The sequence below is a fragment of the Microtus oregoni genome, unplaced genomic scaffold (genome assembly GCF_018167655.1).
Source record: "Microtus oregoni isolate MIOR12 unplaced genomic scaffold, Mior012 000020F_ref0000438, whole genome shotgun sequence".
Taxonomy (NCBI): domain Eukaryota; kingdom Metazoa; phylum Chordata; class Mammalia; order Rodentia; family Cricetidae; genus Microtus; species Microtus oregoni.
The window spans coordinates 9058670-9083900 of record NW_024543079.1 but is presented as its reverse complement, the minus strand read 5'-3'; the positions used below and the strand labels follow the sequence as shown (position 1 = coordinate 9083900).

The 25231-nt window shown below is 39.0% G+C and overlaps 1 protein-coding gene across 3 annotated transcripts in view; it reads right to left on the bottom strand.

The window, feature by feature from the left end:
- Positions 1-25231, bottom strand: part of Zhx3 (zinc fingers and homeoboxes 3) — a 108486-nt gene that overhangs the window by 36605 nt on the left and 46650 nt on the right. For all 3 annotated transcript variants that reach the window (XM_041670948.1, XM_041670949.1, XM_041670950.1), the window contains exon 2: positions 19277-19397. The gene's annotated coding sequence lies outside the window, so the exon portion shown is untranslated. The remainder of the gene's footprint in view (positions 1-19276; positions 19398-25231) is intronic.

Here is a 25231-nt window from a genome sequence, read left to right as displayed (position 1 = left end):
GGAGTTGGCTTTCCACTCCTGAGCTATATATAATCCAGACTTTGAACAGGAGACTATGCTACAGCTACAGCTCTGCCACATTAAATATTAAAATTCCCCTTAAAGACCCAACATTTTTACCAGTGACGCCATACAATAATACAGGCTGGGTACTGAGATATCTAAGTTTAGATACCTTACCCACATTTTTATCCTGACAACATTCATTATCTCTTATTCCACTGTGACAAACAAGCAAAAGAAATTGGGAAGGGGAATGCTGAGAAGACAGCTGGCATAAGCTCAGCCTTGATGCTAGAACTGAGAGTCTCCAGTCCCAAATGGCTGTACTTCACATGGAATTGATAACTAGTTTCAAGGAAACCAGGTTTGCTTTTGCTTCTTTACTGTCTATCTCCTAGGATCTAACCCTGGAATCTATGTCATCATGATTGAAGGAATAGTGAAGCAAACAGAAAACTATTTATTTGTCTTGGGGCTGACAAAAGCTGAGCTCTACAGAATAATCCCCCCTTTTAAGATACAGGTACCTGAAAACCGTTTTTCTGAACCCTCTTAGAGCATGTATTTATTAAACAGTGATCCCACACTCTTTCTATTCATGTTAGTCTTAAATGGTTCTTCAGTTTCTGAAGGCCAAAGTGTGTTGTTTTCATAAATCGTTACACATACTCTGAACATTAAAACTTACATATTTTAGGGCTGATGAGATGGTATAGTGGGTAAGAGTGCTTGCCACCAAGTCCGATGACCTGAGTTTGATAACCAAACACACATGGTGGAAGGAAAAAACCAACTGGACAGTGGTCTGCTAACCTGAACACTCACTGTGACACACATGCTCATATACAAAGCAAAATAAAATATAAAATTCAGTCTATCAGTAACATTCATGTTTTGTCAGTATGATTTGGCCTTTCCCCAAAGCAATTCTTAAACAAGGGTGAGATTTCAAGAAATAAAATCATGCTGTTTTATATTATAATATTTAAGAATAAAAAGCAGATAGTATAAATGTTTCTTGTATTAGCATTAATGCTAGCATCTAAGTATTACTAGATGACTATTTATAGGTGCAAACTCTCAGAAAGAATGTATACAGCGGGACATTTTGAAGCAAGCTTGTAAGTACGGCACTGGGGAAGCAGAAGCAGAGGCAAGAGAATCACTGAAAGTTTGGGGTCAGCATGGTCAACATATGAAGTTCCAGGTTAGCCAGGAGCATAGCTCTGTCTCAAATATATATATTGAGACTTGTTCAACACTGGGCTACTCAGCTGTATCTAGTCCCATCCAAGAGTGGGCATGCCACTATATTTGGAGTCAGATAAAACTGAGTTCCAACTCTGACTCGGCTGCTTCCTTATACAGGCCACTTGGGTTTGGGGGAAGTATTGAAACTCCCAAATCCCAATTTTCATTGGTACAATATATAAGTGCAAACGTCATATAGTTCACTACATTAAACATGACAGTGTATGTGAGTCACTGACAGCATGTTGTTAGCCCAGGAGACTTCCTGTCTCCTGTTTCCTCCCTGTACTCCTTCTCCACCAAGGTCAGCCCTAAGCAATGTCCTCTTGTTCTTGTTTGCTGCAGAGACTTCAGCGATCTACACTACATGCCCTATCCTCCCCATGAAGTTCTTTATGTCACAACCATATCTGCCTTCCCAGAATGTAGCTCACTGTCTCTAGTGACTCCATGCAGGAATCATTTCAGCCTGGCATCATGGTCTTTACTTAGTTTGGTCCAATCTAACATTTCTAGTCTAGTAAGCACAAACCTACTTTTTCTCACCCAATTCTGCCCCAAATCAATCTCCAACTTCTGGCATTTTACAGCTCTACTACCTATAGGAGAAAATCTAGGTTGTCACATGCTATGACAGTGATGCATAATAGTGCACAGTCCCTAGCCATTCCCAGCTTCACTCCCTTCCCTAGTTACTTCATCACATCCAAGAGTAACTGTATAGTACCCCAAATCCCAGATTGTGTCATTACTCCCAAACTTTAAATCCACTCCTATTTGACCAGAAACTTTTTTTAAAGGAAGAAAACTTCTTGAGTACACTCCAGGGAACAACAGGCTAGGCAATAACCAGAGCTACCCCAGAACCTTCCCACTGGCCATCTGGCAAACTCCTAAACAGTCTCCAAACCTTATTCAAATGCCCTTATTTCTATCATCCACTATGTGAAATACTGGGATTTGTGTGTTTTCTGTTACCACCACACCTGCCTCACAGTTGTGTAAGCATGTTTCATGTTTTCTTCTAATTCACTGGCTGCCATCAATGTCTTCTCTCAAGGATGGGCTAGCATTCAACCTTGCAAGATGTAGTCAGTCATGGAATGCCTGTATGCTGAGCAGAAGCTGCTCCCATCCTGACAGGCAGATCAGATGAAATGTAGGGGAACATGCCATACACAGTCTGAGGGAACAGTGGAACAGCAAAAGAGAATTCCACTATACTCCTGTTTAAATAGTTAGAATGTTATGTCCACCAGAGCACAGGAAGAAAATCCTTTTCATATAGTAGTCCCAACTCACTCTAGAAAGTCAATTATATTTACATAAAATCAGTGACGCTCAAAAGCATGTTTCTCTCCCCAAAACCTCATTCTCTTATGAGTCCTTTGCTCTGTGGAATGAACATGGTCCTGCCGATGCCAGTTTATGGCTGTGTTTTTCTGCTCACTGAACTGGCTCATTCCTTCAAGAGAACAAACTGTTCTGCGCTGAAGCAGGAATTGGCTGGGTTCTAACAAAAAGATCCCCCCCCCCAATGTTTTTGCAAAAGACCCAAGTCAATTTATAGCCAAGTAACAAAAGGTCAGAAAGGTTAGTTAAGCAATGGGCGTAATTCCTGTGTGTCACAGCCAATAAAGGAAATGGGTGGGAATAAATAGTATGCAATTCTAACCTGAAATCGTCTGTACAAAACTACTATTGTAAACTACATAAAATGGTTCCTGACTTCCAATGTTAGCAATTTCTGATTTTTCAAAGGCACACTTACAGTGGAAGAACTGAGATGACCTCAGATCCCTCATTTGAAAGAAAAGAATGTAAAAAACACATTTATAAAAAATTGTTTTTCAGTGCATAAATTTAAATGTACATAAAAAATTAAATATCTTAAGTTAACTGATGGATACAATTTGCATGGTTGAATTTAAAATAAAATTCCTGTCAAAAGGGAGATGACATTGATCAAAAAGCTAAGAAAAGCCCCTACAAAACTAACTGTTTATCTGTCTTAACTTTCAACTCTCACATGTATTATTCATCAAGAGTAAGAACAAGGAGAGCTGCTTTTAAAGCAGACATGAAAAACACAAACAGCCAAGCAAGGGGAAGACAGATAAAAAGTTTTCCATGTGCCTGTGGAGTAAGAAATCTTTTCAGATCCCAAGGCTACTGCAAAGCCTCCCCCAAGAAGCCCCCTGCCCACTTTATGAAGCTTAAAATTGTAACCATTCAAAATAATCATATTATCCAAAAGGTGAATGGCCAACAGAACAGTGTCATGAGCCAGACAACACGGATAAGCCCATGAGCTCACATCTTACCTACCTCCTCTACAGTACAATGGGAGCAATACAAGAGTCAATTGAAGGAAGTTGAAAAGACAGAGGAAGGAAGGTGAATGGTTAAGAACCCAGAAACAACACACCGCTGCGCATGTTATGAGAACCCTCCATCATACAACAGAAAAAGGCGGCAGGTTCAAAGTTTCCCAATCTCCAACCTAGCAACAGAAGGCAGCCCAAGACTAAATGGGAGCTCTACTTACAATGCCAAGCCAACACCAACTAGCAGGATACTTCAGGACCAGCTGACAATAAATTAGTCCAGGGAAATACCCTCACCTTCTCTACAGGGTCCCCCAAAAGTACCCTTCTTCCCAGTGGGACAGAAACCCCTTCTCTCTTACATACAGGCACCAGGCAGCATGGCCTTGGGAAACTTCTTACTTAAGATTCCCCCAGCAACACCACAGGAGCTAAGCAAACCAAAGAGTTTGAAATCCACTGGGACTGCTTAATCTAAACAGGGTGACTTAACAGCAGACTTAAATTGGACTCATATTCTCCCAATGTTATAGGAAAAACTGTTTAAAACAGTGAAAATCACTGGTCATAACCAGAACCAGGAAAATCACAACCTGAATGCAAAAATATAGTCAACTGATACCAAAGCAGCCATTAGAAAAACATCTCAGCATGCAATTATAAGGGCTCCTTCTCTTTCTGACAAGACCTCACACAAGTTGTTTTCTGAGCTCCATTTATGTGCCATGGCATGCAAAGCTTTCCCTTTAAATAAACACAGGATATAAAAACCTCACTATAAACAAACACTGACTTCTACTTCATGATATGCACAGAAATACTCGGGAGGGGATGAATCAAAAACACAACGGTTAAATGGTTGAAAAAAAAAACGGGGTGAGAAGTACATAAGAAGATATAATAACAGGTGAGACACAGCAGTAGATACATGGTTTCTCACCATTATATTCTTTTTACAATGAGTTTGAAAGTTTTAATAGTAAGATGTTAGAAAAAGATCATACTAAAAAATATAGAAGGTGCTCAATACACCTTACTTTACCTCTTATAGCTTTTCCTATAGCTTTCATGCATTTACTCATTCATCTATTAAATCACACTAGGCCATACTGGAACATTGCCTAGCACAATGTTGCTCAACTCCAAGCCCTCTGAACTTCAGTTTCCTCACCTACAGAATGACTGTATGTACCTCATGGTGAGAATGGGTGAGGTAATATATAACACAACCCAGCGCCTGGCACATAAGCAATATTCCATAAATACTAGCTGTTGGTATGGGTCACACAGTGGAGACCATGGGCACTACCACACACATTCCAAGTAGTGCTTAAAAGATCTGTATCCCAACTTCGAACCTGGCTTCCAAATCTAACCCTTTTGTGGCTTTGGGCAAAATCTTTAACCTTTCTGTGCCTCATTTCCTCATCTGTGAAACAAGAGTATGTGCTACTCTCACAGCATTATTATGATAAACAATAATAAATGTAAAGTGTTTAGGTGATGGCTAGAATGCTAAACACTGATGTTAACAAAGTCTGGGCACCAGAGGACAGAAAGATGAATTGTAAACATCTCAGTCACGTCAGGATAGGAGATGGCCATGTCGGTTAGTCATGGTTTTACCGGTCAGCCTATGGTGTGTGCTCCAGGAGAGTCACTACACTAGGTTTGGAAAACCCAAGGGAGAGGCATATGGGGTAAAGAAGGCCAGAGTCAGAAATGGTGGCCACATCTATAATCGTAACACTGCAGAAGTAGAAGCATGAGTTCAAGATCAGCCTAAGCTATACAGTGAGTTTGAGGCCAAAGATGGTTACATGAAACTATGCTTTAAAAACCCCAAAGATGGGGGGTCAGCAAAAGAGCTAAAGAAGACTTTACAGGGAGGATGGTGACTAGAGAACCGGGACTTGCAGGATGGCATGACAATGGCTGTTAGAACCTCACAAGCCAAGGCAGGCTATCAGATTCACTGCTGAGAAGAGGAGTGGGTCAAAGCTCAACTGATTAACTGATGAGCTTTGCCCTGAAAAACTAACTGGAAGAACGACCATTCATTCAAACACTCTGATGTGGGATTTCCCTCTGTATGCTGTGATTAGCATTAATGAATAAAGAAACTGCTTTGGACCTATAGCCGGGCAGGACTTAGGTAGGCAGGGAAGATGAACCTGAATGCTGGGAGAAAGGAGGCGGAGTCAGAAAGAAGCCATGTAACCCCACCGGAGCCAGATGGAACTTTAGCCAGTAAGCCACAGCCACGTGGCAATACACAGATTAATAGGAGTGGGTTAAATTAATATGTAAGAGTTAGCCATTAAGAAGCTAGCGGTGGTGGCACACGCCTTTAATCCCAGCACTCAGGAGGCAGAGGCAGGCGGATCTCTGGGAGTTCAAGGCCAGCCTGGTCTACAAGAGCTAGTTCCAGGACAGGCACCAAAGCTACAGAGAAACCCTGTCTCGAAAAATCAAAAAAAAAAAAAAAAAAAGAAGCTAGAGCTAATGGGCCAAGCAGTGATTTAATTAATACAGTTTCTGTGTGATTATTTCAGAGGTCTGGGTGGCCAGGAAACGAACAAGCAGCCAAGCGGCCTCCTTCAATAACACTTCACGGAACTGCAAACTATGTCAACTGGCAATGGAGTCTTGAATTTTCTTCCTGCTTCAGCTTCTAAAGTGTGGAGTGCTGGGATTACAGAATGGGTCTTCATGCCTGGCACTGACTGTACCCTTGATTTAGAAAAAGTAACAATTTGTAATATCCATGTTTTATAACTCAAGATATGAGGACATAGCTTTACTAGATGAAAAGGTCCAGAAGACTCCAACTGAAGGGCCCAGGAAGAGGCTATTAGTGCTCTGGAATCGGGTTGGCAGTGCTACTCTAGTTGGTTCACTGCTTTGAGTGAGGTCACAGTTTGGAATCTGACCCAGGAGATTTAATCCAGGAAGAGAGAAATGTCCACACAGCAACAGGGAGAAGCTGGCTCCCTCTGGATGCTGTCAGCTGGCCACACTGCCTCTTAGAGCTTGCTGGACCTTAGTAAAGACATTTTGATTGTCATATACACTGAGCAAATCCACTAATAACATCATAGTCTGAAGGGAGCAGTAAGGATAAGGGCTGGTTTTATGATCAAAGGACCAAATGCGGCTTCAAAATTATATAACTCAGACTATACATTGAAAGGATCTTTCCAACGTTCCTAGAAGGAAGTTAAAATAATAGTTCATTTTAGTATTAAATAAAAATCACATTTATAGCCATCCAAGGCACTTCTAAGGAAGGCAGATGAGCTGGCTGATGCAAGTTAGAAGGAACAATTTCATTGCTTGTGAACCTCATGAGGACAGGACTATGACGAGCTTACTTGCTGCTGTATTAACAGTACCTAACACAGTGCCCGGCACTGTTCACAAAACACCAATTCAACCAAGTATGTCTAATTCATCTTTGTTAAGTCCAGATTCTTTTCTTTTAGTTCAGCAAGAGATTAATCAACTCACAACTAGGTAGGGAAGAACTGGCTAAACACCAAGTAAACTCGAGGGAAACAAAGTAGACCCCTCAACTATGAGAGGAGATATGATTTCTTGGACCCTCATTGTTATGTCAATTACCCAGAACCTCTGGGAAACAGAATTTCTGCTAGGTTGCTGCCTCAGAAACAAATTCAAAATGCCTTAAGATCTTTAACCTGTATATCTAGTATGCTCAACTTTACACAAGCCAGAATGTCTGCCCTGGGTCTGACTTCTCTCTTCTCATGGATAAACCAGATAGATCCCTCTCCTCCAAATCCAAGACTACACAGACTCCTAGGCTGCTCTCCTAGGATGGATGTGCTCCAGTTTTCAAGTCATCTTGATCTCAGCAGCAAAAACTTAAAAGGGTCTAGAAAATGAAGTGTGTTAGAAAATGAGCCTAGAAGCAAGACCATGGAAAGTTACTGGTAGCATCTACTAAGTCACTGACAAGGATTCAATCCTAAACTTTCTTTCATATTCTTTAGCCAGTTTCTACTAAGGACCAAACAGGTCCTCTAACCTCATAATAGATTTTCACTTAAAAGATAAAGGAGACAGAGAAAGATACAGAACATTTATTTAAAAAAAATCTTACATAGGCTTTTTTCTAAACTTTTTTGATCAAATTTTAGGTTTTTTGAAAAATTACAGCAATAGTTCCATTTCCATACATTCCTGATGTAGCCTCCCCAATGTTAGTATCTAATATAGTATAGTATTTTTAACAGAGCCCAAACAATAATACTAGAATAATACTAAACCAAAACCATATTCAAAAGATACCAGCTTTTCCTGCCAATATCCTTTTTCTGTCCCAGATACCTTCTCAGAATCCCAAGATATTTAGTTATTTCTCTTTAGTCTTCTGAAGTACTTGACAACTCCCCCATTTATTTCCTTGTCATCCATATTCTTGACACTTAAAAAACTTATCCATCAGTTATTCTGTTGGCTATTTCCTTGATTTGGGTGCAGCTGCTTGTTTTCATACTGTTATACTGTTACAATTACACATTTTGGGCAACATCCATAGCAATGATATTGGGTCTGTCTTAGTGTCTATCATGGGGTAGATTATTTGACATATTACTGATAATCTGGCCTTGACCACTTGGTCAAGCTAATTTCTTGTCTATACATTTCCACCTTTCGTTATAGTACACATGTTGAGGTAGCTTTTGAAACTATGAAAACTGCTAAAGGTCTTTACAGGATGACAAGAAAATAAATGGGGGACATTCCCAGTGTGCTCCCGGCCTTCTGCTTGTGGGTTTGAGATGTGAGTTCTCAGTTGTTGCTGCTATCATGTCTTTGCTCCACCATCATGGACTCTCAACCCTCTGAAACCATAAGCCCAAATAAACACTTTTTTTAATGAGTCGCCTTGGTCATTGTGTTTTATCAATGCAATAGAAAAGTAACAAAGACAACAACCATCTGGAATATTTTAAAAATTAAAGCTAATAAAGTAAAAAGACTAAAATAAGATCAACACACAAATTTTGTGGATAGTTAAAAATAGTAATTAATTTTCTTGTCATTTTGAGAAAATAGTTGACATAAGGAACTTTTTAGTTCATTTATTTTGGCTTGAGTTTGAGAAGAAACAATTCATCATGGCAGCAGGAGTAAGAAGGGACTTTGTGTTCAGTCAGGAAGTAGAGAGAGAAATCCTAGTGCTCATCTCCCTTCCTCCTTCTTTAGAGCCCCATTCCAAGGAACAGCGCTATCTACACTCAGGGTGAACCTTCCATTTCCAGTTAGTCTGGAACTAACATCACACATCCACACCTCTTCACAGAGGTGTGTTTCCTAGACACTTCCAAATCCAGTCAAGCTGACATGAAGATTAGCCCTCCCCAAAATGTTGTCTGCATATGAAAGAGCTAGAAGAACTTTTTTTTTTAATTTGGAAGAGCTACCCTTCATACATACACACAACTTTGCATACATACCCTGGAGAATAGAAATAATTTTATGGCTTATTTTTAAGGAACATCAGTTGAACACTGAGATAGGGCAGGTGAGGTCATACAGTAGACATCTACATCTCCAGATGCTACATTCTACATCTCCAGACGCTACATTTGGCCAAAGCTAAAAACTGTTCACTACCAAACTCCTTAAAAATGTAAGAGAACATTACCTGGTAGCCTATTTTTCATTCATCAAAAAATGATTCAATGGTCTATGAATATATTGCTTATTTGTATGGACCAAATGACAATCAAGAAGAGTTACTCTCTCTTACTGTTTCCCCCTTAAAAAGCTAAATTAAGAGTGGTGTAGCACATGGCATACAAGACATCATTGATTCTAAGTACTTTTTCCACAGTACCTCTTTTAACCCTGTTGGTAGTCAATACTCTTATTGTCTCCAAGTTAACAGGTGAGCAAACTGAGACACTTAGTAATTAATAACTTGCCTTTTAGTCATAGCCAAGATTTTAACCTGGGCAGCTTGATTCTAGAGTCTGGCTCTTAGCACTACTGCCTCCTGTTGTTAGAGAACTGTTTTCTAGAGGAAAGTCACAATCAGTGAAATAAAGGTCTGGAGAAAACAGAATTGAACAAGTCTGAAATGGCAAAAGAACTTCAAGAGTAGAAAGAGCTAAAAGAAGAAACCAGAAGAAGCCCCCAGGAGCTTATATGTAATTAGCAATCAAAAGAGTCACTACAGAATGTCTATAGCCTAGAAACACCTGAAAACACAATATAGAAAGAAAGCAAAACAAAAAGACTTTCAAGTAAACAAGTTAAATAAGCAGATAGTGCAAAAGGATCAGCCCCTTATTTTTATAATATCTAAAGTATAAAGACAAGACTATCTAAGAGATACAGACCTCAAAGGGTTTAAAAACCTGAACAAATCAGAACACCTCTCATTGTAAAGAGAATACAGCTGTCATATGTGAACAATCAACCATGAAGCCACAGTCTCCCAGACTAGGTACCACCAAGCTGTTACCAGGGCCTCACTGAATCTAGGACAGGATGGTTTGGGTGCTGTGTGGGAACTAAGTATGCAGGCATAGCTTTTAGTTTTCTGAGAACCCAGTAGCTTAGTGTGCCCTTTTCCTATTATCTCTTAACCATTGCCCCTTGTAGGCAACCATCTCTTCCACACCATTTCTTTGCTTCTAGCAGAAAAGAAAAAAAAAGACTTGGCATTGCAATCCCACTAGCCCCTAGCTTGCCCTAGAGCCTTAGTATCTGGCTCACAAAGAAGAGTAATAATTTCCATGCACAAGGCTCTAGAGGAGATCAACAAAGCCATCTGAAGAGCCTTAGCCACTACATGCTGGACATTAAAGTGATCATTATGTTTTTCTTTCCTACACACAGAGTTTTACCTTTTTCAAAAGCTTTTATTTTCTGCCTACATGTTGAAGGGGCTCATACCTACAGTTATGAAAGCACATTCTCCTAAAAGAAAGTGAGGACCACACCTTATTTCCAGCCCCTGCTGGTCCATTTTAGCTTCTAGGTATTCCCGTAGACATGAGCAAGTTTGAAAATAAATCCTCTTTTGTCTATCTCCAAATTTGTTTGTCCTCTCCTCATACAGTCAATCCCAGTTGGTCAACAGTTCTACCATTGCCTCCTACAAAACTAATAAACAAAAAGTCTTTGATGACATCCTTTAATTCCCTACAGAGACACTAGTGTTTGTAGATTATACCTCCAACAATCTATCTTCTCCATCCACATTGTGGGTTCCTTATACCAATAACCCTTGCCTCTCTTCTAGTGACAACCACAATTGCTTAGTTAATTTTCCTTCCTACAGTTAGCTTCACAGCTTCCTTTTCAAAGAATAAACTCAAGCATGATTTCCCTCCTATAAGACTTCTGACATGCAGCCTTTAGGATACAGACTTAAACTTGCTAGGCAGGCACTCAGTGATTTACAACTGATCTCAATCTCCCTTTTGTCCAATTTTAACACTACTTACTCTTCCAAGAACAAGGTGACACCCAGGGGTGCCTTCCCTTTTTCTCTGTCTCACAACACCACCACCAAAGCAACTCTCAGCTCATAGAATTTCTTTGCTCACAAACAAAACACCATTTCCTTCCCACTCCCTGTCTCAAATACATCTGACATGTCACAACTTTTGCAACTGTTGTTAGGTTTGCACCGCATGCCACCACTTCAACTAGACAGATGATCTTGAAGACATGGGCAGAGCTACATTTCTCTTTGTTTCTCCTGCCCTCACTCACTGTCTATCAGTTCTAGACAAAATCAGTAGTTATAAACCAAATGGATTAGAAATTTTTAAAAAAATCATAGAACATCTAAATCTCAGAAGAATTGATACACTTTAGAGACTAGATATAGGATGTAAAGGAAAAGAAAAAAATAATTTGTAGACAAGAGAAAATACAGACAAGGATTAGAAAGATAAGATGCCAAGAAAGGGCGAAATTGAGTTTCTGAATATGGATGGAATGGTACATTCCTACTTCAGCTCTGATGAATGTACATAAATATACAAGCATTCTTTTTAGCACTAGCAGAATTCGAAACATTGTTCACCTTTAAAATGGAAGTAAATAATATTCTATGAAAAAGAACTTATATTAAAATGAAGAAATATACTGGGTGATAGTGTCACACACCTTTAATCCCAGCACTCGGGAGGCAGAGGCAGGCAGATCTCCGTGAGTTCGAGGCCAGCCTGGTCTACACAGAGAGTTCCAGGACAGACTCTCCAACGCTACACATAGAAACCCTGTCTCAAAAAATTAAAAACCAAAAACTGAAAAAAGAGGAAGAGACAGATTCAGAAAACAGAGGAAAATGCAATAGCTATTCTAAAAACAGAAACCATAAATTCCTACATCAGATGCAAGACCTCCGAGAAAGGTTAACACAAAGGTGAAACCCAACAATATTCTGCTTGCAAGATAAAAATCTCTAAAATATTAGTGAGCCTAGGAAATGTTACAAAACATTGCACAAAAAAAAATCCTATTGTAGACTAAAGAACAGAGACTGGAGAGATGGCTTAGAAATTGGGAGTATTTACTGTTCCTGCAGAAGACCCAAGTTTGTTTCTTAGCACCCATGATGGGCCTCTCACAACTCCAGCTCCAGGGAAATCAAATACCCTCTTCTGGCCTCCATGGTACCCACACACATGCACACTCACATGTACACACACACTAAAATAAAAATAAATCTAAAAAAGAAACAGAGCCCACTTTAATTGCAGAACTCAAGCAGATCTTTGAGTTCAAAGCCAAGCTGGTGAACATTAATAAGTTACAAGTCACCAAAGCTACACTTTATATGAAACATAAATAAATAATTCATAAAAGAAAGCGGATCACAAAATATGGGTTAATTTAAGTTGTAACAGCTAGTAAGAACAAGCCTAAGCTAAGGCCAAGCTTTTATAATTAATAAGTCTCCATGCTGTTATTTGTGAGCGGGCTGCACAAAGAAAAATCCAACTACAGATGGAGTCCAACATGGATCCTTGAATATCCAGACAGGGTCTGAGAAAGTGGTCTCTCAAGTAGGCTCTCCTTATAGAGGAATAGCTCTTTTAAGAGGCAGCTGAGCACTTGACACTAGGTACAAACCCCTGCTTCAGGCAGACAACAAATTCTCAGAGTTGGGGCAGGTAAATGGGGCAGAGTTGGATACCCACAGGTATGAGGCCAGGCTCTCAGAGCACCAAGGAGGGTGGAGCCGGTCACCAGCTACACCTCATGGTGGTAGCCTAGCAGTTTAAGATTTGTCTCCCATGGAAAGAGAACGCTGTAAGAGATCCAGACACACACACACACACACACACACACACACACACACACGAAAAAACAAAAAACTCTAAAAAGGTACAAGATGGGGCTGGAGAAATGGCTCAGTGGTTAAGAACACTGACTGTTCTTCCAAAGGACTTGAGTTCAATTCCCAGCACCCACATGGAAGCTCACAATTGTCTATAACTCCAGTTCCGGGAGTTCTGCCATCATCACACAGACATGTATTCAGGTAAAACATCAATACATACAGAATAAAGATAAATAGTTTTTTTAAAAAAAAAAAAAGAAGAAAAGGTACAAGATGCTTAAAGGTGCTTTTAAAAAGGTGCTAAAAAAGTGAGTATACACAGTCATAAAAAATAGCTTAAAAATAATAAAGTTTTTTAAAGAAAGAGTAAAGTAATATCAAAAAATATAAGCCATGTAAGGATGGAATTTACTACAACACAGGGAATTTGGATCTTATATGGTGCTTTGTTAATTTTGAATTTCTTTAATGCTAAGAAACAAAGAACAATGGCTTCTGAGACATTAGGTTATGAAAGGGACTGCTAAATTAAACCAGCTTTATTAAATTAAACCAGCTTATATACTTTAGAAATGTCTGGCTTCAGAATGGAAGTCAGAAAATGTGTTGTGTTGGGGGAGAGGCTATGGTTTAGTTTCCAAAGGAAACAAAAAGCTGTGTATTCTATTCAAAATTAACAAAGATAAGATTTGACCAGGGGAGACTGCCTAAGGATCTTAGCTACAGACATGAGGGGAAAAGCCAAGAAACTCTACAGGACAGATGACGTGTATGCTAATCCCTCAACAAGGGAATAGCTCTGAGACTGGATAGGACATGATAACTCTTATTGGTTACAGAGGCCTCATAGCTTATTATATTACAGTTTATATATGCAATTCAAATGGACTTGACAGATGCCTTTTACCACCTCAAACACAGAACAGAAAAATCATCTTCAGCTGTCTTGTGCACACCACACATTCCATATTTGTGTTAATACAGATGTTACCTTTAAAAGTTTATGTTTTCAGAAAAAAAAGGACCAGATGCCAAAAGACAAATATCCCAGCTAATCCAGCCTCTCAGAATGTCTCTGTTTCAGTTTCCTCAAAATTCTGCATCCACAACAACTTTAAAGCTGCTAGCTGAGATGGTCCAGCCTCACAGATTATTCCAGCTAAAACTTCAGATCAGCTCTACACTTTCCCATCACACAGAGACGAAACAGAAACAATTAATGCAGCTAGCTCTTCCAGGACTTGACCATTGTCCCAATTTTCTAAGGGTCCCCTAGAGATACCGTCACCCCTAGACAACAGGAAGAAGTCTAGAGAATACAATGTCCACATTCTCAAGAGGTAGGCTGGATGGTTTTTGGCCATTCAATTGCTTATAAATGTTTATTACTGTTTAGGGGAGCTGGCTGTAAGTTGTTGTTGGTCATGGTTAGGGAGAAAGCAAAAGAGATTAGAGTCAGGGATCTCTTTCTGAAGGGAAAAGGGAGGAATAGTATAGAAATAATAGGGAAAAGGGTAGATTATTGAATCTACTTTTAAACTAAAAAAGCCATTATTAGTCTCAAATGTTTTACATTGGTATGGATTTTTATATATTGATACAAATTTAAGGTTATTTTGTTTTAACATATTGTATGTATGTATAATTTCTACTCTTATTAAGGTAGTATGCCTATGTATCTCATTTTAAAATATAATATAAAGTTCTTGTCCTTAAAGGCTATTATTAAAAATGGTTTAAGATAATAGCATAGGTTAGTAGTTAGTCATCTAAAACTATCAAATTTGTGCCATGTTAGGTATGTTTTCAAGGTTAAACAGAGATATATATTAGATAGGTAGATGGTCCTCAGACACTTAAAAGAACTACATAATATGGCATTTAAGATGTTTTAATAAAAGTGTAAGACTTTTCATGACAGTGAGACATGTCTGCTTCTGGCAGCATCAATTTATTTCAAAAAAGAATGACAGGCAACAAAAAAACCTCAATGTGGGGTTTATTTTCATTACTAACCACTGGGCAAGAAACTGCCCTTGCCTCAACTTCTGACAGTATGCTGTTCAAATCGGTCAAGTAGGACACAAAAGAAGGTGATTGCCAGACGTTGCCAAGACAAGGTAGGATAGTCCTTTGAAATTCCTGCTTCACAAAAAAGTCTGTCAGATATTCTAGGCCTGCAGGCCAAAGAAAGATGCCCCAATGTTGCAGAGGAACCTTGGGTAACTGTTCCAGCAGTCAGATGTCTCTGTCATTTCTATAGTTTTGGAAGCTGATTGCTCTAAATTTCCTGTTTACTCAGATAATATAACCTTCTCTAGTCTTTGATGGGGTTGAAGACTAGACAGTTATAGCTACAGTTTTCCTATATACAAATGACAAAAGGGCCAAGAAAGAAATCAGAGAAACAATACCCTTCACAATAGCCACAAATAATAAAAAATATCTTGGGATAACTCTAATCAAGCAAGTGAAAGACCTGTATTACAAGAACCTGAAGTCTCTGAAGAAGGAAATTGGAAAATATATCAGAAGATGGAAAGATCTCCCATGATCATGGATGGGTAGGGCTGACATAGTAAAAATGGCCATCCTACCAAATGCAATCTACAGATTCAATTCAATCTCCATCAAAATTCCAACACAATTCTTTACAGACCTTGAAAGAACAATACTCAACTTCACATGAAAAAAAATCCAAAAAACTCAGGATAGGTAAAAAAAAAATCAATATAATAAAAGAACTTCTGGAGGCATCACCATCCCTGATTTAAAGCTCTACTACAGAGCTGTAGTAACAAAAAACACATGGCATTGGCATAAAAACAGACACATTGATCAATGAAATTGAAATCCTAGATGTAAATTGACACACCTATGAACCCCTGATTTTGATAAAGAAGCCAGAAATATACAATGGAAAAAAGAAAGCATCTTCAACAAACAGTGCTGGTCAAACTGGATGGTGGTGTATAGAAGAATACAAATAGATCCATTTCTATCACCCTGAACAAAACTCAAGTTCAAGTGTGCTGTAGGAAATTCTTCAGCCAGTAGCCTTTAAGTTACCCACGCATTTGGGCTTGGCCTTTTATTTATTTATTTATTTATTTATTTATTAAAGATTTCTGTCTCTTCCCCGCCACCGCCTCCCATTTCCCGCCCCTCCCCCAGTTAAGTCCCCCCCCCTCAGCCCGAAAAGCAATCAGGGTTCCCTGTCCTGTGGGAAGTCCAAGGAACCCCCACCTCCATCCAGGTCTAGTAAGTTGAGCATCCAAACTGCCTAGGCTCCCACAAAGCCAGTGCGTGCAGTAGGATCAGAAACCCACTGCCATTGTTCTTGAGTTCTCAGTAGTCCTCATTGTCCGCTATGTTCAGTGAGTCCGGTTTTATCCCAGGCTTTTCCAGACCCAGGCCAGCTGGCCTTGGTGAGTTCCCAGTAGAACATCCCCATTGTCTCAGTGTGTGGGTGCAACCCTTGCGGTCCTGAGTTCCTTGCTCGTGCTCTCTCTCCTTCTGCTCCTGATTTGGACCTTGAGGTTTATGTCCTGTGCTCCAATGTGAGTCTCTGTCTCTGTCTCCTTTCATCGCCTGCTGAAGGTTAATATTCAGGAGGATGCCTATATGTTTTTCTTTGGGTTCTCCTTATTTAGCTTCTCTAGGATCTTGGCCTTTTATAAACACCTATGTAAAGTGCTAGCTCCCTCTCTCTTCTTCTGGCTGCTGGATTCGCTTGCAGAGGACTGTGATCTGTGAGTCTTCCCCTGAATAACTAACCCTTTATTATCCTCATTTCTGAGCTAGTGTGGGATTTCTTTTTAGTGTCTGTCTTCACAAGTGAATCAAAATCCTCAACATAAAACCAGATACACTGGCCAGATGGTGGTGGCTCACACCTTTAATCCCAGTACTTGGGAGACAGAGGCAGCAGGATTTCTCTGAGTTTGAGGCCAGCTTGATCTACAAGAGCTAGTTCCAGGTTCCAAAGGTGCAAAGAAACCCTGTCTCGAAAAACAAAAAAATAAACAAAATCAACCAACCAAACAAACAAACAACAGATACACTGAACCTCATAGAAGAGAAAATAGGGAATAGCCTTGAGCACAAAGGAGACAACTTCCTGAATAGTACACCAATAGCACAGGCACTAGAATCACAATTAATAAATGGAATCTACTGAAACTAAAAAGTTTCTGTAAGGCAATGGACACTGTCAATAGAACAAAACGGCAGCCTACAGAATGGGAAGCTATTTTCACCAACTCCACATCTGACAGAGGGCTAATATCCTATATATATTTTTTTCAAGAAACTATACATCAACAAACTAAATAATCCAATTTAAAAATGGGTTACAGATCTAAAAAGAGAATTCTCAACAGAGGAATCTCAACTGGCCAAAAAACACTTAAATGTCCAACATCTTTAGTCATCAGAGAAATATAAATCAAAATGGCTTTCAGATTCCATCTTATACCTGTCATCTTATACTTTGATGGCTAAGATCAAAAACACAAGTGACAATTCATGCTGGCAAGGATGTGGAGCAAGGGGAACACTCCTTCATTGCTGGTGGAAGTGCAAACTTGTACAGCCACTTTGGAAATTAATATGGCGGCTGCTCAGAAAATTGGGAATTGATCTACCTCAAGACCCCGCTGTACTACTCCTGGGCATATACCTAAAGGATTCTCAATTATACCACAAGGACACTTACTCAACTATATCTAAAGCTGTTTTATTCCTAATAACCAGAAACTGAAAATAACCTAGATGTCCCAAAATTTAAAAAAAAAAGAGGGGCTGGAGAGATGGCTCAGTGGTTAAGAGCATTGCCTGCTCTTCCAAAGGTCCTGAGTTCAATTCCCAGCAACCACATGGTGGCTCACAACCATCTGTAATGGGGTCTGGTGCCCTCTTCTGGCCTTCAGGAATACACACAGACAGAACATTGTATACATAATAAATAAATATGAAAGAAAGAAAGAAAGAAAGGAAGGAAGGAAGGAAGAAAGAAAATGTTCATTTATACTACGGCAGCTGTTAAAAATAATGGTATCATGAAATTTACAGGCAAGTGGATAAAATAAGAGAAAAAAATCACCCTGAGTGAGGTAACCCAAATCCAGAAAGACAAACATAATATGTGCTCACTTGTAAGTAGATATTAGCTATAAAGTAAAAGATAACAATGCTACAATCCACAAACCTAGAGAGGTTAAGTAATGAGGGCTTATGGGTGATGTAAGGATCTCTCTGGGAAGGAGAAATAGAACAGATGTTCATGGTGGACGCAGGTGGGATTGGAAACAGGAGGGATCAGGTGAGGTGGGAGAAAATACTGGTAGAAACAACTGGAATTGGGAGAGCATTTTAGGGGCAAGGTAGAAACCTAGTGCAAGAAAACCTCCATGGAATCTATCAGAGTAACACTAGCCAAGACTCCTAGTAATAGGGGGCACAGAGCCTAATCTGGCCATCTTCTGTAACCAGACAAGACTTCAAGTGGAGATATCGGAACACCAGCTGAGCCACAAAACCTTTGACCTATACTTTGTCCTGCCTGCAGAGTGTTCTGGGACCAGAGCCTAACAGAATCATCATAAAAGAGACCAGAGAAACTTCATGCAGCAACTGATGGGAGCAGATGCAGAGTCCCACCCCCAAATATTAGGAGGAGCTTGGGGAGTTCTGCAAAGGACAGGGAGGAAAGATCAGAGGAACCAGAGGATCAGGGACACCACAAGAACAGGGCCCATAGAATCAAATGATCAGGACTCATGGGAACCAGTAGGGGTCTGACTTAGGTCCTCTGCATATATGTTATGGCTGAGTAGTTTGTTGTTCTTGTAGGATTCCTAATAGTGGGAGCAAGAATTGTCTCTGACTCTTTTGCCTCCTTGTGGGCCCCTTTTACCCCTACTGGGTTGCCACATCCAGTTTTGATGCGACAGTATGTGTCTGATCTTATTCTAGCTTATTATGCTGTGTTTGGTTGATGTCCCTTGAAGACTTGTACTTTTCTGTGGGGAATGGGAGTGGGGTGAGGGTGGAGCTGGAGCAGAGGGGAGATGGGAGGGAAAGACTTGGGGGAGGGGAGTGAGTGGAAACTGCAGTCGAAATGTAATATATAACAGAATAAAAATTTTTCAAACTAAAAATAAAAAAACAACCAATAGCTTGGAGGGAGGGGAGACTAAAGCTACATGAAACCACCACTACTATCACCCCACCATAAAATAAAACTTTTTAATTAAAAAAATGTTTAACATAATAAAAACTAAATATGGCTATAACAACTCAGGCATTACAGTCTTGTAATTGACACAATAAGAATTTTGTTAAAATATAGACATACTTCTTGTCCTTGGGAAAAACATTTTCTCACTTCATCATCCTCTCTAGGTTCCCCTTCACTTTCTGCAGTCCTGTGGCATCTTTAAAGAGTCATTTATTGCTTCTGCCGTTGCAATTCAGTCCTGTAAAAGAAGTATCACACCATCACCTCATGAGAAAAGAAATCACATTTTAGGAAGCCCAGTTATCTAGTCTTGTTAATCCTTCCTAATTCATTTTCACAGCTCTACAGATATACTAGGCATGCAGAGAAAAGTGAGGAGATTTACAGATACAAATACTTCCTGGGCACTGATGTGAGCTCTGCTCTCTTAGAGAAGAGGCTGGAGCATGCGAACACGTTAGTGATCTCAGTCATCAACACAAGGTGATTCATATAAATCTCTGCATCTCCCTGTCCAGTTAAACTTCAGGTGGCGTGGCAGCAATACTGCATCAGCTGATTAGCATGTGGCTTGACAACTTCCAGGATGCAAGCCCAAGGATGTGCTAATTGTTATGTTCTTCCTCAAAGCCCGAGGTTTTTCTGGTATAGACTAGAGACACATGAATGCATACATGCGTTCGTATGCATTCTAGGTTAAGCAACTATTTTCTATTTCTCCTCCCCTCTGATCCATGTATCTACATCACTCCATTTTGCCCAAGAGCATTTCAACAAAATCCACCAAAGTGCTTTATGAGGTCTTAAAATTACTTAGAAAAGTCTTAAAAAAAAAAGTTCTCTTGAGTTCTATACTCCTTTACCAAAACATTCCCCTCTGTTAAAATACCAATTAGCAGTGAAATGAACCCAAAGTGAGAATACTAGTAGAAGGACTTGAAATTTCCTGCAGTCACACCTTGCTATATTACCGGGGACCAGGACTGTGAACCTCTGTGACTATGAATATGTTTGACCCTCCCAAACAAATAACTAACCAAAGTAGCTACGAGTTATTACCAGCATTCTTTCATCCTTAACATGCACATATGCCTTTCCCACTGCATCAAGCCTTGTTCACAGAGCTTCATCTATGTTAGCATATAAAATCTTTACCATGACCTTAGTATGAAAATTTTATCGTTCTGATTACCCAGATGATGAAACTCAGGTACAGAGAAGTTGAATAAATTATTCAAGCCATGTAGTGTGCTATGTCACTTTTCATAGGCATATCTTTCTAAGAAATTTTAATTTTAATTTTCCAGTAAGTTAAAGTTTCATCCCTTTTAACTTTTTTTTTTTAAGATTCATTTATTTATTTATTGTGTACACAGTGTTTGGCCTCCTTGTATGCCTGCAGGCCAGAAGAGGGCACCAGATTTCATTACAGATGGTTGTGAGCCACCATGTGGTTGCTGGGAATTGAACTCAGGACCTCCAGAAGATCAGCCAGTGCTCTTAACCTCTAAGCCATCTCTCCAGCCCCCCTTTTAACTTTTGTTTTCTTGCTCTGCTGGTATGTTTTCTTAAAGCAGCTGTCACCAGATTTTTTTCTTAATTTACAATTTATTAAAAACCTAATTGATAATTCTTCAACTTTTTCTTTTTTTTTAAATATTTATTTATTATGTATACAATATTCTGTCTGTGTGTATGTCTGCAGGCCAGAAGAGGGCACCAGACCTCATTACAGATGGTTGTGAGCCACCATGTGGTTGCTGGGAATTGAACTCAGGACCTTTGGAAGAGCAGGCAATGCTCTTAACCACTGAGCCATCTCTCCAGCCCCCATCTTTTTCTTATTTTAAAAACTTATTCTATGAGCATCAGAAAAAATCTAGGGGCTGGAGAGATGGCTCAGGGACTAAGAGCACTGGCTACTCTTAGAGATGTCCTGGGTTCAGTTCTCAGAACCCACATGGCAGCTCACAGCCATCTGTAGTTCCTGTTCCAAGGGATCCAGCATCTGCTCCTATGGGCATCAGGCACACATGTGGTACAAAGACATACATGCAGGCAGACAAGACATTCACACATAAAATAAAAGTAAGCAATTTAAAAGAGAAAAAAAGAAAATCTAATGATATGAAAACCAGAAGCAATTATTATCTTAAGCTATTATACTCACCTCTCTGACTTATTCAATTTATTTTAGCATTTTGTTATGTTTACCAAAGCCTCTAACTTTAAAGCCACAAAATAAGCAAGACATTCCTTTACTCCAGTTCAGCTGTCTGGGACACAATGCTTTTCATGTAAGAAGCTGCCAGCTTGGTTCATTACAGACCAAATGAATATTGTTTGCTTCATAGCTCTAGAATCTTAGAATCTGGATGCTGTATTTGAGTCATAAAACGCATCAGGTGGAGTACACAAGACATTAATGTAAATACATCTAAAAAGGCAAGGACTCAAAAAATATAACAGTGACTATGGGTCAGAAGCCACTGACGTATTCATGAAGAAAAGCTTCATGACTGACACACATCTGTTTCTGTGTAAGAAGCTCTTCTCACCCTCAGCTCCACCTGACTTGACAGAATGCAACTTAAAATCTAGCCTTCAAAAACTCGAAGCAGGTGGAAGATAAAGAAATCAATGTGTTTAAATTGTGCATAAACTCTATTTGAAGGAACTGAAAACAGGCTTTCTTATTCCCAACACCAATTCTACTGGTAACAAAAAGCACTCACAGTGGTTGTAAAGTAAAACAAACATTTCTATCAGCGTAGCACAGAAAGAGTCACAAAAACATCACTGCAACTTCATTTCTTACTAAGTCTTTAAGAATTTCTATACATTTTCATAAAATCAAAATTTGCTGCATCTCCAAACAATACAAAATTGTTTTAGACATCCCTTTCCAAGTTAAATAAAGATGATCAATGTCAGACCAGACTACATTTTAAATCACTCAGTCCAGGGTAGAAGCTTTCCAAAGTTAAGAAAATAAAACTGATATATCAAAACTACATTCCTTAATTGTTATTATAGGAAGAAACACACTTGGGACCATCTGTCTTTGAGATTAACCACCCACAACTAAAGAAAATGCCCCAAAGGAGCAATACTACAAAATTCACATGGATTCCAACAGTCACAAGGTAACTATGACAGCAAAGACATAGTATTTGTGAGATCACAGGAAGTATATGACATAATTATCTATTCATTATGACATAATTTTTAATTGAAGCAAAATGTGCATAATATAGTATTAACTATTTTGAATGCACAGTGTTAGACTATTCACAGTATTGAACGATTACTTCTACCTCGTCACAAAATATTTTCAACAATTCAAAATGAAACTTGGATTTATTTCTTTGGGTTATTTCTTTTTGTGTGTTGTTCTGGAACTCACTATGTAGCAGACTAGTATAGAACCCATAGAGATCCTTCTGCCTCGTTCTCCTAAGTGCTGGGATTACAAGGTGTGAGCCATGATGCCCAACTTCTTCAGAATAATTCATATAAATGTAATCATGCAACGTGACCCTCCATGCCTGCCTTCTTTCACTTAATTCCGTGTTTCATCTAAATTGTATGATGTGTCACTACTTCATTTCTTTTTATGTCAAAAAAACCATTTGTATAAATTACAATTTTTAATGATTCATGTATTAATGAATACTAGATTGTCTCCATCTTTTGACCACTGTTAATAGTACTGCTGTTAATAAAACTACTATAAACATTAAATATTTGAAAACATGTTTATAATTGCTAGGTCACATGATAATTCTGCAATCACCTTTTTAGGGAGCTAACAAACTGTTTACAACAGAAGCTACACAATTTTACCTACCAGCAAAGTATATGGTGGGGATTCTTCTCATCCTCACCAATACTTATAACTTTGAGGATTTTTGTTCTGCTCTGTTTCAAGGTTGCACTCATCCTACAGGTATGAAGTAGTATGTCACTATGGTCTTGTTGTGCATTTCCTTAATGACTAATGGTGATGACTATCTTTCCATGCTTATAGACATTCACGCATCTTCTTTGGGAAAATGTAATCAAGTCCTTTACCCATATTTTGATTGGGTTTTGTTTTTCAGTTTTAAGATTACAGAGAGTTAGGCCCTTAAGAGACTTTCAAATTTTTCTCCTGTTCTATAAATTGGTGTGGGACAACTGTATTTTGTCAATTATATTTTAAATAAATGCTGATTGGCCAGTATCCAGGCAGTAAGTATAGGTGGTACAACCAGACAGTAAGAAGAGGTGGGTCAAGGAATTCTGGGAAGAAGGAAGCCCATTCCTCTGCAATTCTTTCCCCGACCAGAGAATAAGCAAGATGTGACTGTCCTACTGAAAAAGGCACTGAGCCATGTGGCTAACAAAGACAAGAATAATGGACTAACATACATTATAAGAGTTGTTAAGAAGCCTGAGCTAATGGGCCAATCAGTTTCTAGTTAATGTAGACCTCTGTGTGCTTTCTTGGGGACTTAATGATTACGGGAACTGGGCAGGACAGAAACCCCAACAACAATAAGTTATTTTCATTTACTTGATAGTATCTCTTGGTCCACAAAAGTATTAAATTTTGATGTACTACAATTTGCCAAATTTTTTATTCACTGTTTGGATCCAAGTTCAACAAAATTTACCCATGACCATTAAGGTGACTCAGAAGGTAACAGCACCTGTTGCCAAAGTCTAGCAAACTGAGTTCAAGTAGTAGAACCCACAGTGGACAGAGAGAACAGAATCCTAACTGCCCTCTCATCTCTACACTTTTGTCATGGCACACAGATGTTTACCATCACATACACATACAAATACAAATAATATTTTAAAATTTTTAAAGATTTGCCTTGGGGGTTGGAGAGATGGCTCAGAGGTTAAGAGCATTGCCTGCTCTTCCAAAGGTCCTGAGTTCAATTCCCAGCAACCACATGGTGGCTCACAACCAACTGTAATGGGGTCTGGTGCCCTCTTCTGGCCTGCAGGCAAACACACAGACAGAATATTGTATACATAATAAATAAATAAATAAATATTAAAAAAAGATTTGCCTTTGGGGCTGGAGTTCAGTACTTAAGAACATTTATTACTCTTTTAGAAGACTATGTTTGGTTCTCACCACTCACATGGTAGCTCACAACCATCCAAAACTCTAGTTCCAAGGGATCTGATGGCCTATTCTGGTCTCCATGGGCACCATGCATGCATGTGATACATGTATATACATACATGTGGGCAAAACATTCATATACATAAAACCTTTTTAAAAGAGATTTGCTTTATGTCTACTTGAGAGAAGATCATAGTTTTTGCTCTCACAACTGGGTCTTTGATTCATTTAATATTTAGCATATGGCATTTGGATACAACCTATTTTACATAAAGATATTGAACTGTCTCGATGTCCTTTATTGAAGACAGTATCCTTTCACTGTTGAATAGTCTTAACATCACTTTCAAAAATCAATTGGCCACATACACACAGGTTATTTCTGAATTCTCAGTTTTATTCTACTTATTTATATGCTTGTTCTTATATCAGTACCACATTGTTTATTACAGCTTCATAGTGAAAGTTGAATTTAAGACATGGAGGTCTCCCAACTTAATTTTTCAAGACTGCTTTAACTATTCACAGTCCTCTGCAATTTCACACAAATGAATAGTCCTTGAAACTCACAGACTAACTTGCACCACTAGCACTTTTAACTGCTGAGCCATCTCTGGCCCCAAGGAAGGGTTTTTCTTTAATTGTCAAATAATAAATTTAATCAACAATAAAAGGAGATTGTTCCTAGATCTAAAACATTAGACTCTTCTCTGATTAATCAGAAGGGTAGAGTGTGGGGGTGTATTTCAATATTTCAATTATGAAACCTGTTTGTCTATTTTCATTTATTCTTTAACAACCTCATATAACGCTTTTTTTTTTTTTTGGTTTTTCGAGACAGGATTTCTCTGTGGTTTTTGGAGCCTGTCCTGAAACTAGCTCTTGTAGACCAGGCTGGTCTCGAACTCACAGAGATCCTCCTGCCTCTGCCTCCCTAGTGCTGGGAT